The following is a 13,432-nucleotide window of genomic DNA, read 5'->3' as shown; positions in this document are numbered from 1 at the left end:
TTGTAGTCGGGGACTTGTGTGGGGATAGCGTTATTCTGTGTTGATATTTTAATCCTTAGGGCGTTTTACACTTTATTGATAAGCGGCCTTCGGGCGATACGAATCTGCCACCCACGCCCCTCCTCACGCCCCCTTAGCCTATTGCGGATCTGCTCCGTCGGCTGCTGCCTCCCGCGGGGTGGGAACAGAAGAGGGAAGAGCCCATGAATCCCGTCCTGTCCCGGCTCGCTGCGAGCCAAGGCAGCGACAGGGGCGGGCAGTCGAAGAAAGGGGCGCACCCCCTGCCGGAGGAAGCGCCGCTGAGCCCGCCGGGCGCCGCGCCTCCTTTCCGCTGCATCCAAGGCACAGCTGGATCGCATCGACGAGTGGGCGGGAGGTCGGGCAGGCGGGCGATGGAGGCTGCTCGTCAGCCCCTCTGCTCGACCCGGCTGCCGACGTAGCTCGGGCTTCGATAGCCGGCTGAGAGGAGACCTCGCCGCCGTCGCCGCCGCTTTCTGGCGCCTGCCGGAGCCTGGAGGTGAGTCCGGCGGCTGCGTTGGTCGCTTGCCGTCCCGCCAAGCGCGGGGTGGCTTCTTCCCTCTGCGTCCTCCGACTCCCTCTTTTGTGGAAGTCCAGGCATCCCTCGCTCCTCCTGGCCAGAGAGAATCGCCTCTTTCTCTCCCTCCCCAACCCCCCTTCCCCGCTTGCAACTTTTGTCCTCGGCTCCGGGATGCGGCCTCCGGAGTCTAGCCTTTGCCAGGTTGTCCTCGCTTCCTGCTGCCCCTTTCGCAGACCCTTCGCTGGTTTGGTTTTGTTTTTTTCTGTAGGGAAAAAAAAATTACCGAGCTTTTCTTCCCTCTCTCCCTCCCCCCTCCCGCCCGGACAGCGGAGCCGTCGCGCCCGCCCTTCGGACCGCTTCTGCTCTTTCAAATGTCCCCTCCATCCTTTCTTCTCATTTTAAGGCGCCCCCTCCTGAGCGGACGCTCCCGTGTACACAACACACCCCCAGAAAAAGCGGGAGAGGAGAAATCTCTGCGATTGTCCCGATGAATGGGCTAATTTAGCTGTTATTAACCCACGGTGTTAACGCCTTTGGTTCTTGGGTGTTATATTTGCGTCGACTGGGCTTGGTCACTGCTCTTGTTGCTGAAGGTTCAGGCAGTCCTGTGTTGGAGCTGGGCTTCTCTCTCCCAGCTGCAGGGTTTGAGTACTGTATATACCCTATGCATGCGGCTGCTTTTATTTTTCTGTAGAAGAGACAGTGGCTCTTGTGAAAAAGAAGTGCACTCTTCTTTCTTTTCTTTTCCAAATGTCCTGTTGCATCCAGGCAGCCTTATAGACATGATCCAGTTGCAAGGGCTTTCCAAGCACAAGTGGCAGACAATAGATGAAAATATCTGAGAAAGCAAACCTTGAGGAGGGCTGCGCGTGGTAGCAAGTGAGCCAAGACAAGTATGGATGGTTTTAACTCAGATGGTTTTTCAAGTGGTTAGATACATTCCTGGAGGTCAGGTCAGTCAGGGGCTGCTAGTCTTCAAGATTCCCTGTAATCTCTGAATTGAGGGCACATGTTTCCAAAGACCAATGGCAGAAAAGTAGCAGGAGGGGACTCTTTTCCTCTTGCTTGGGAGCACACAGAACCATCGAGTTTTCCACTGTGAGAAACAAAGTTGAATTAATAGGCTTTGGCCTGTTCCAGATCCTGTTCTTGAGTGCAGGGAGGCAGGATAATTAGGCAGAATCCTGGGGATGTTACCACCGGGGTGTGGCCTTTCTATGTGAGTTGCCAAAATAACTTGGCTGTGGGCATGCTTTGGCTTGGTCGGATGCATTTGCCCTTCTCAGGCTGCAAAAATATTCTTTTATAAGCTTGAACAAATAGAATTTTCTTTTCTAAAATCGTCTCTCAGGTGAGGTAGGGAGTGTTTGGGAAGGAGGGTTGTGAGGATGTGCTCTGAATAGAGCTTGGTTTTTAAAAAGATAAACTTTTAAGTTAATTTGAAGCACTTGTTCTTTAACAGAGACCCTGGTTAAGGGCTGTCTGTGGCTCGAGGCATATGGGCCTGTTGGAAAGATCTGTCTCTTTCAATTAAAATCTATTTTTGATCTTCTTGAGAAGAGAACCTAGACTGAAGATGGGGACCTGGCAGTTGTTTAGTGTAACAGTGTACAATGTGAAGGGAAGTTAAAAGAAGCCAGTAGGACCTGTGATGGCGGCCTATGTGGATTTAGATCTTTGCATGAGTGGCTGGGAAGTACCCCCCCCTTTTTTTTTTTTTTGACATTCAGCCTTTTAATTTTCAGCCTATCCACATTTGACTTTTTCAGGGATTTCAATCAGCTATATGGTTGCCTCAGATTGTAGAATTTGGGCTAGGCATCAAATCAGAGATGTACTATTAGCACGATTTAAATCACTAGTAAAAAGGCTAGATTTAAATTAACTTGATTTAAATCATAATTTTTAAAGAGCAACTGTCATCTCTGTCTTGCAGTGGCTCCTCCTCTGACCCACTGTTGACTTACCAACAGTCCCAATATTGCAGAATATACAGCCCCATGCTACATAACTAAGCTTCATTTCATGCTGAATAAACTAAATTATTAATGTATCTTAAATAGAAAACTATCTTTAGATATATTTTTACTCCAAAAGCATTTTATTAAAATAAATTTGATAAAAATTTAAAAAATCTGATTTAAATTTTTAAAAAATCATCAATTTTTATCCACCCTGAATATTAGGCACCAAAAAGAAGCCATGACATTTCCCTTGATAGTCATACTTTCTTCAGTGACCCAAACCATTGTTTAGGAAAGAGTTGTTCCTTAGGATATCCAGAGTTATGTCCAGTTTTTGGTTCTAGGCTCATAAAAATAACCTCATAAGATTAGGCCTAAGGTTCACTGGGTCCAGTGGAGTCAGCCCTGCCATAGGAAAGTAAACCAATGTCCTTCAGTTGGCACTGGGTAGGTCTGGAAATGGGTGAAGGTAGCAACTGGAGTCTGAATGGTGGCAAGAGTTCAAAAAGATTTGATTCCATGGTGAGGAGCATTGGCTAGCCAGATGCCTCTGGAACAGGGGTCCCCAATAGCTTGCGTGCGCGCATGCTCTTCTGCGCAGAAGCTTCTGTGAACACGCAGAAGCATTTTGATGATGTCGGGGGTCAGTGGGCAGAGCCTCCCACCAGTTTTACTACTGGTTCTATAGAACAGACGGCCGTGACCGGGAGGATTTTTCATCACGTTTGCCAGTTGCGTCCCTTTCTGGATCGGGACTCCCTACACACAGTCACTCATGCCCTCGTCACTTCCCGCCTGGACTATTGTAACACTCTACATGGGGCTCCCCTTGAGGAGCACCAGGAGGCTCCAACTGGCGCAGAGTGCAGCCGCGCGGGTGGTTATGGGACCAACATGGCGCTCCCATGTGACACCTCTCCTGCGCGAGCTGCACTGGGTCCCGGTGGTTTTCCGGGTGCGCTTCAAGGTTTTGGTCACCACCTTTAGAGCGCTCCATGGCTTAGGACCTGGTTATTTACGGGACCGCCTACTACCACAAACTGCCTCCCACCGGCTGGTACGCTCTCATAGAGGGACTCCTCCGGGTGCCGTCAGCCAAACAAAGTCGACTGGCGGCCCCTAGGGGGAGGGCCTTCTCTGGGGGCACCTACTGTCTGGAATGAGCTCCCCCCGGAGATACGAAGAATCCCAGACCTGCGCACCTTCCACCGCGCTGTGAAGACCTTTTTATTCCACCAGGCGGGCTTGGCCTAATCCTTTCTCTCTTTTTTAATATGTAAATTTTAATCTGCTTTAAATTATTGGGGTGTTTTAATTTGTCAGGGCCAAAACTATTTAATTCGATTTTATCTGGTTTTTTAAATTTTTTGTATCTATGTATTTTATTGTTTGGCTGTTCACCGCCCTGAGTCCTTTGGGAGTAGGGCGGTATACAAATCAAATAAATAATAAATAAATAAATAATAACAGGTGCGAACCGGGGGCAACCCAGCACTGGTCCCCAACGCCCAGTCCGTGAACTGGCCCTGGGCCGCAGCATGCCAGCAACCGGGCTGAGCAAACAAGTGAAGCCCCATTCTGGGGGATGCATGCAGTACATGGAACCATGCCCCCCTTCAGTCCACTAAAAAAGTGGTCTCCACGGAACCGATCCCTAGTGCCCAAAAGGTTGGGGGCCACTGCTCTGGAAGACTGAGAATGTGGAAATCACACCTTATGGTTTAATGATCCAGCAATCCTGTTTTTGATGTTAGCAGAACAGAGGTTTTGCCCTTTTCAGTAGCAGCCCCATCACAGAAAATTTCCAATAGAAAATTCATGTATTGTTCTCCCCCTTACCAATGAACTTTCAGAATTTGTGGATGAATTTGAAGCAGGTCTGAGGGAATGAGATTATCAAGGTTTTGTTTTTTTTAAAATAAAGGTAATCCTCAACTTAAAACAGTTCATTTAGTGACGATTCAAAGTTACACCAGCACTGGAAAATGTGACCATTTTTCATACTTATGACCATTGTGCCATCCCCATGATCACATGATCAAAATTCAGATGCTTGGCAACGGGTTCATATATGTGACGGTTGCAGTGTCCCAGGGTCATGTGATCACCTTTTGTGATCTCACAAGCAAAGTCATTGGGGAAGCCAGATTCACTTAACAACAGTGTTAACTAACTTAACAACTGCAGTGATTCACTTAACAACTGTGGCAAAAAGGTCGTAAAATGAGACAAAATTCACTTTACAGATTCTCACTTAATAACATAGGTTTTAGGCTTAATTGTTGTCATAAGTTGAGGACTATCTGTAGTATGCGTTTTATTGTTTTTAGATAGCATGCTTTGGTTTGTTTTATACATAGTATTTTATACTTTCATTTTGTTATAATGACATTTAAATCACTAAGATGGCTGCAAAACTCTTTATACATAATATTTGTCCTATTTCTTTATAAAACTGTCCACATGCATTTTGGCTATTCTACTTCCTCTAGTGCTTTTTATGCATATACTACCCAGGAACAAAAGACAGATATTGCAGAGACCAAGTCTCTAACTCTTTCCCCTCTGGCCAATTTCTGCTCAAAACAACCCTTTCCTTCCCCCCCACCCCACCCCACTTGTCACATCACTGCAAAAGAGACTTGAGAAAAAAGATACTTGCAGCTGGGTGTCATGTGTAACATGAGTTGACGGCCATCACAACATCCTGAAGCAATGAATTCTTTCAGCCAATTGTGTGTTGTATGGAGCAAAATTTCCTTTTGTTTGCCTTGTCACTTTAGCCAGTCAGTTGAACTCTTTGATCTCAAACTTGTGTCATGTTACCAAGAATCATTTTCCTTGTTCCCATTTCTGTCTCTAGTCCCCAATTCTGTGACATTTGTCCACAGCCTAAGCTTTACTCATATTCATTCAAATAGAGATGGGTCATCTTGGAGCTTTGTTCTGTCTCCCTGTCTCTAATGGAATAGAACCATCAGTGGCTGCTAATCTTGATAATGGCATACCATTCTTAAATCAACAAAGAAAGAGGCTTTTGCTCTCCCTAAGTTTGTAGGTTTCCAGGATGCATTTAGTTGCCCAGTGTGGCTAGACTTGCGGTGGAAAGAGTGCATGACTGAAGACTGTTCTTAGCAGCATGAAAAACCTTTGCTTTGTATAATTCTTTGCCAGTGCACTTTTAAATATTGTAGGAAGAAAACATTCACCTTTCTTTCAGTCGTGATGGAGTGGTCTATCAGGAATACCCCAAACCACTATTTTTGTTAAATAACATAAAACTCAGCAAGCATGTGATCATTTTGCAGGAATCTCAGCATTTGGGAGGGAGCTGGTTAACTGCAACTTGGTCAAGGATTTGTCGTCTTTTGCTTCGGAAAGGCCAGGTGATTCTGCATTCTTGGAAAAGTCTGTTTAATCTAGATGAGTTGTTGGGAAACATCTCTACAAAGAAAGCCTCTAGAGAGATAACAACAATTTGCATCGGCCCCAATCTAGACCTGGATCTTTGTTTCAGAAACTCTTGAGCTGCTTTCCCATCCCAGGCTGCTCTTCGCTTGCTATTTTGCCAGCTAGGGTTCCCCTTCTTCATTTGCTTATGTGCAAATTAATTGGGGGTTCTTTGAAAAGTACCTATGAATCATCCTTCCCCCAATTTTGCCTTTCATAAACTCCCACTCTAGGAGATCAGTTCCCTGCTCTTTGAGTAATTCGCTTTCCCAAAGCCTCTTGCCAAATCTCAAGCCAGCAACAAAAACCATCTGTTGTAATCTGTGGCCAGCACAACTGCGGTTCCTCGGACTTCTGGCCTCGAATGTCCTAGAGTTGTCAGGGAGTTCTGGTTTTGATTAAGCCAGGCAGGCAGCAGTTGTTATCCTGTCCTATGCTGCACATGACCCCAAGATGAGTAAATTAAGAGCTGGATGGCAAGATTTAGCATTGAAAAAGCAGACCGGGAAGATATAGCTATTCTCCACCCACTCATGCTATTTAAGAATTGAAGAAATTCTCTTCAGCTAGGATGACATAATCCATTATAAGACATCTCTCTGCCCCACCCTGTAACTCCTACAGATAGTGTTAAGTTCCATAGAACAGGAAGTGCTTCATGGTAATTGGCTTCTGAACAAAGATCCCTTCTTGGTTCCTTGTGCCAAGGAACAGAGGTCAATAAGGGTGGGTGGACAAGAAGGGTCCATGCTCTCTGTAAAATATTCAGATAGCAGAAAACAGAAGTGGGTTAATGCAGAAACCAATACCCAGCAGGTTTCTGGCATTTGCCTCTGGTGTTCCAGATAGGAAGCAGATGCTGGCCCTTAAATGGAATAAATAGGCCATAGCTTCAACTTCAAGTAGAAGCATGCTTCCTGATTTGGGATTGGAATAGCAGCTAATGGTACATATGAAGAATAACTATTACCTCTTCTTGGAGATAAAATATATCTTAATATTATTATGCTTCAAGGTCAAAACCTGTCTTCTTCTTTGTTTATTTTCAAGCTGCATCTTACACTGTCTGGGCTGGAGAAGACTACCGGCTACCAATGATGGCAGCTCCTTTCTGCCCTTATTTAGTGATGGAGTGTGTATACACTGCTCTTACTCATGTGAGGGAACAGGTTGGAACATCTTAGGAAAGGTGGAAAGCAGCTAGGTATATTCCACTCAGGCAAGATGCCACTTTTGATTTGGAAGTGGAGAGGAACAAGGTTCAGAGGATGTGTCTTGGATACAATTAAAGGAAAATTGTGGGAAAATGTTTTGGGTTTTTTTAGATAACTCATTGAATGAAGACTGCAGCACTCTTGTCAGTACAGATCAGTGAACCCCTTTCCTTATTTTTACAGGCATACCAAGTAGATGAGTTCATTTAGCAGTTTATAATAGTAATGTGCAGTTTCAGATCTGAAGGGAGAAAGATGTTTCAGAATATAAATGTAAGCACATGTGGCAATTTTTGGCAATTCCTTGAACGAAACATAGTTTTTCTTTGCAGCTGTGTGGGATATTCTGAAAGACCTTTTCCCTTTTGGTTTGAACTGCACTGCAGAAGTTAGATATTCTTTCTCTCCCCCTCCCTTTTCTCTCTCTCTCTCTCCCTCCCCTCCCCTCCCTCCCTCCCTCCCTCCCTGTCTCCATCTCTCTGTCTCTCACAAGCAGACATCAGAGGTTTGGTGAGCAGAGAGGATTCATCTTGTACTTTCATATGAATCCTACTCCAGCTCTCTGCGTGACTGCCTGAATCAATATTTTGCACCTGTTTCTGGTTTGTACAGATCTGACATCTCTGGTTCAAATGTAACAACAATCATAAAATACAACAAAATTGGATTAGTATAAACTATAGCAGTGGTTTTCTAAGTTACTATTTTCTAGGAAATCTCTTCAGGGGAAATGAGCATGTAAAATGGATCTTCTTTAGCTGTGCATTGCAAATTAAGAACAGTAAGAAGTACTGTATTGTCGACACAGTGGTACAATTTTTCAATATAGTAAGAAAACACTAGATGTCTTAGTAACATAGTTTTATAAGATCAGCAAAGGTGGACACAGTTAAGTGAGGAACTGTCATCTCTTGGAAAAAACATGAGATATTTCTAGTGGGCAATAGTGAGTATTCATTTAAGTTCAAAAGGTTAAAAAGAACAAAGAACAACAAAAGTAAGAAAAGGAATAGTGAAAATAAACTAAAATTTTGGGAAACTATGTCAAGGAGAACATAGAACATGAATGAGTTATCTAAAAACTCAGGAAAGTAGATTTATGGTTAAAGATTAATTTTATGGTTAAATAGTAAACTTTCAACTAATGGGACGGAGTAAGTAAAAAGGAGCAGGTCTCTCCTTCTTTGAGCTTATCAAGAGAATGTTGAATAATGTCAGGAATGCTAGATAGCAGATACCACATTTTGGAGTAGAGGTATCTATCCAAAGCAATGTACCTAAAGAGCCCTTACATTATCCAATTTTGTTACAAAACTGTTAAGAACAATGGACAATATCCCCTGTGGAGAAGTGGAAGATCTCCTTTATTCCTTAGATAAGTTGAAGAGAGATCTGGCTCCAGTTATGGATTCTTTTCAGGAAAAAGGGTAAGAAAGTTCTTGTTGGTGGGTTGCATCTGGCCCATCACATAATTTCCTCCATGCTCCTGTGTGATTTCACACAGCTGGACCTTCAAAACTTGCTCTCACTAAGGAGCAGAGGAATGGAAGAGCAGGAGTGGGATGGGGGGGGAATAAGGGCCACTAGGAGGAGAGAGACCACAACTGTCCTGAAGAAGGGGAGGGGGAATGAAAACAAGAAAGGTGCAAAAATTGTTCTGCTGCCTTACAATGAGTATCAGAAGTGAGTAGGGTAGAGAGGGGGAAGCCACAGAAAGTAAAGGATGAAATGAATTCTCCTGTGATCTGCTTTCCATAAAGGTGCAGTAGATACAAGCGGAAATGTGGAGAAAAGAGCCTTAAGAAGGGAGAATAGCCACGTTAGTTTCTGTTGACTTTTAGAGGGAATAGGCAGCTAAGGAAGAAGAATTCAGGAGAGACAAATGCTGTCCCTTGCATTTTGTCCCATGCAACAGAAAGGCAAAGAAGACTAAACAAAACCTCATTTATGCATGCATTGTTTTCCCCCTGCATCTTACTTTACAGTAAAAAAACAATCATTCTATCGAACATCTTTCAAAAATGTAGTGTTTGCTTTCTGACCTGTAATACAGGTCATACAAAATCCACCCTTGATTTGTCTCTGAACTAACCACATGATGAGATGGAAGAAGAGTGTTGAGCGCTTTATTGTACAATTGCCCTGTTTTTTCAGAGAACTTTAATAAGGACCCAGATGATGTTATATGCCCTTTAGAATCCTTTTATGCCTTCTCACCATTTCTCTCTCTCTCTTTTTTTTCCTTATCAGTAAAATATGTTAAGAAAGTAGGGATGGAATTTCTGCTTAAGATCCCTCTGTTTGGAAATACTCACACAGTGATACAGAGACATTTTAAATGCTGTGTGTTAAGATTTGGCTCCCATCCTGGATTGATTTCACCTTCCCCTTTCAACATAACCTACATTGCATGATATCAGAAGACTAGTCCCCACTTATTTCAATTAATAAATATTTGGAAGTAAATAATTGATCAGATGGTAAACAGCTTCTGGATCACTTGGAAAAATTATCTGAATTCTGAATTGACTTCTTTTTTTTTAGTAATGGTGTAAGGGAATGACATAATGTCCTTTGTAAAACTATGCTATATCCCTTATGTCCTAAATAGAAACTTCACTGGGTATTGATATATTGATAAGGACAGTTCTGATGTCTCTTTACTAGTTGAAGATCCATCTTGGTGATGTTATGAATAGACAAGCCTCTTGATCTTGTTAGACTTGATAGCAGATTTTGATATCATCCATCAGTCTTTCTGGACCAACTGTGAGGTTCAGGAGTAGGAGTTCAGTTAGTGATTTCCTCCTTCCTAACTAGTTTCTTTCAGTTCATTGGGAAAGAGAAGTCAACCCAAGTTACTCCAATTTAAAGTTCCTCAGAATATCTGCATGAAGGCCATTCATAGGCCAGGGAATCATCAGTAGGTTAATGATATCCAGCTCTACATATCAGCCCTTATCCAGACATTTGTTGCAGTGGATGTCCTGTCCTGATTTCTGGAGATCTTTAGGGTCTGGATGGGAAGTAACGTGTTGAACCTTAGTAAGAGAATTCAAGGCCTTTTAGCAGGTTCATGCTCCCTCCTTCAAAACTGGTATGAAGGAATATAGAGATAACCTTGATAAAGGAATGCAAGAATAATTAAAGGGAACTGACAGGCAACTCAGTCCTGTGAAAGGAGAAGTCATAAGAAAAACTCAAAACAACCCCACCTTGAATCTATTTGGTAAAAGAGATATCAGGTTCTATTATTATTCCATATAACAATAAAGTAGTATTCCTGGAATCCTTGTTTTGTTTACTTCTGAACTGGAAGGACTGACAACAGATTTGCAGTCTGGAAATCCTCCTGGACTTCTGCTGGAACAGCAGATGGAAACATGGCCATGAGAGTCTTTGCAGAATTACATTTAATGTATCAGTGTGCCATTTCCTGAATCAGGATGCATTGCTTATAGCTGATCATGCCCGCATCACTTCACAGTTGGTCTACTGCAGTTCAGTTCACACCAGATGGGGTGTCATTGAGACCATCTAGATGCTAAACCTAATCTGCGATGCAGCTGCCAGGATAATTAGAAGCTGCACTGTCTCAGCACAAGAAGCATTTTACCGGAAAGAAACAGTTAATTACTGGGATTTATTGGAAAAGAAACATGGAGAATATGAGATTAAATCAAAAGAGCAACTAGCTGTAGACACTTAGTTTTCAATAGTTTTTGTATGCACTAAAGTTTAGAACGATTTAGGAGAGATAAAGCATCTGGAACTGAGCAGCAGAAGGCAGAATTTGAGCTACATACAAATGATGAACATTAAGTTGTCAAAATGTATAAGCTTTTATTGAAATTTGAAACAGAAAAACAAGTGAAAGATTGATAAAATGTGTTAAGAACTTTGCATGATTATATTGATGGAACAATGGCAAAATAAGTGGTTAAAAGGACTGAACTTTAATTTATATTATAACTTAAAAAAGATTTTTTATAAATGATATACTTTTGGTATATGACTCAAGAAAAATTGTCTAGAATGTGTAAAGTTGCTTCAAATTTATATTGAAAATGTGGATGACACAAAGGATGATTTTTATTATGACTGGTGGATTTGTAAAAAAGCCAGAAATTGGGAGGGAGGGAGGGAGGGAGGGAGAAGGATGGAAGGAAGGAAGGATTGATTTCCTATTTCAATAGCCAGATCACATCAAACTCAGAGTTAATTCCAGCTGCTATGTGATGTGTGATATATATTTGGCTTCTCACCAACTCCTTCAGTTGCTCTTAGGCCTAGTCTAGGAGGCTTTAAGACAAACTGGACCTCATTTGCAAACAGTACTTTGTTAAGATCTAATTAATGTACCAAAAGGCCAAGAAAATATTTTTTTGACTTTTTCAGGTGTTGGGTTTTTTTTTTTTTTTTGAAACAACATTTTTTGGAAGAAGAAGAACGTAAAACTTTAAAATCTCTTCTTCTTTTTTAACCATTTGTTTTTAGAGACGTTCAAGAAACCAGAAATGCAAGAGATTTGGCATATAAGGAAAATTACTGGGTTTCAGCTGACTGTCGCTGTTGTGACATTACATCTCTCCACCCCATCTAAGCTTTTACAGATATATTAGGCTTGTGTGATTAGGGTGCAGAGACTCAGTCCCCTGTGGTGACTTTCATCTCATGTCAGATTAGTAATGTGAGGTGATAAAAGTGGGAGGAAAGGCCTCATAATTCTTGTGAAGGCTGCTGTATTGCCTGTCATGTCATCACTTGATATTTCAGATTAATGATGACATAGTGCATCCAGGCCCTGGGATACAGCATTCCCCTCTCTAAAGCCAAATAAATATAAAATAAAGTAGCGAGGGGAATTGACTGGGGGAAGGGTTGATTATACTACAGGATTTTGAGGTGGTTTCCTACTTTGCGTTCTCTGTTTGCAGAGAAATAGCCCTAGGAGCACAATTTCGTGGAGAAGTAGTGAGAATCTTCTGTGACAACCTTTCCAGTATATCAGTGACACTAATGCAGCAATGAAAATGGAAGAGAACTATTTTTAAACTGTCTGGCGAAAATCTAGGTTCCACAATTGTTACGTGGGCTAATTTTAAACAGGATTTTTGATCTGAAGTGAAAAATACAAATTGGAGCATTTTCTAAGAGTGCAAAGCTCTCACATTATTACAATAACCTACCAATGAGTGCCAGGGACTGAGAGGTGGATTGTGTTAGTTGCCTTGGTGGTCTCTCCTTCCTCATGTAAACTCATGTCTGAGTTGATGTCTTCATGATATAAAGGCACTCAAGGATGAAACCAGGTTCCTCTAAAAACAAGAATAAAACATTGAGAAATGTATTCTGAAAGCAGATGTTTACTTTAAATCAAGAAAAGAATTCTTGAAAAGTTTCTGCTAGCATCGATTATATCACCACCAGCATCTTCTCTTTCAAATTCCAGAAGCCAATATTGTTTAATTGTTCTGAGTTTGTTATACTAGTTGATAGGTAAAGAGAGGGAGGAAGAGAAGGAGGGAGGGATTTAAACATGCTTGCTGAGTTTTATGCACATGAGGCCACCTGATATAGAATGTTTGGCCTTTTTTCCCAAAAAAAACCAAACGTGATTTATCATTAATATAACTTGGTATATAAATATTAATTATATTGTATTGTATAGGAAAAAGAACAGAAGAATGAATTGTTAAAACACTGCATTTTCCCCCTAACCCCTCTCAATTATTAATCCGATCCTTATATAACGATATTTCAAGTGGAATCATTATAATTAAGATTATATAAATCAATTATTAAATATCAATATATTAATTTACCTTCAACCAAATCAGTATGAAAATTTGGGAAAAAATAATACAAAAAACAAAGATGACAACACCTTCAATAACAATAACTAAAACAGGGAAAAAATTAACAACAAATCAAACACCTACACAATCTTCGCCAGCACAACAAAAAACCATAGATACGATGCTAACTACAGACAAAGAAAAAGCTTCCACCGCACTCAATATACAGAATATACAGTCTATACTAGCCATGATTCAGGAGGGGATGAACAAGACCCAAGAAACAATAGCGAATAATCATGAAGAAACAAAAAAGAATCACGAGGAATTGAAATCAGAAGTAGGACAAATAAATGATAATATAAAAAAAATGGACGACAAGATTGAGAGAACTCAACAAAACATAGTTAAAAATGAAGAACGAATTCAAAACATGCAAGCAAAAATGGTCTTAACTGAGAAAAAGAT

At 41.6% G+C, this 13,432-nt stretch overlaps 1 protein-coding gene across 1 annotated transcript in view; it reads left to right on the top strand.

Annotated features, from left to right (window-relative positions):
• Positions 1–453: 453 nt before the first annotated feature.
• S1PR2 (sphingosine-1-phosphate receptor 2) overlaps positions 454–13,432 on the top strand; it is a 64,272-nt gene continuing 51,293 nt past the window's right edge. Inside the window, exon 1 of the mRNA XM_070935214.1 lies at positions 454–517. The gene's annotated coding sequence lies outside the window, so the exon portion shown is untranslated. The remainder of the gene's footprint in view (positions 518–13,432) is intronic.

Source organism: Pituophis catenifer, unplaced genomic scaffold (genome assembly GCF_029215685.1).
Source record: "Pituophis catenifer annectens isolate HBS135680 unplaced genomic scaffold, rPitCat1.0.hap2 SCAF_2, whole genome shotgun sequence".
NCBI lineage: Eukaryota > Metazoa > Chordata > Lepidosauria > Squamata > Colubridae > Pituophis > Pituophis catenifer.
The sequence above is the reverse complement of the archived record's forward strand: the minus strand, read 5'-3'. Positions and strand labels throughout refer to the sequence as shown.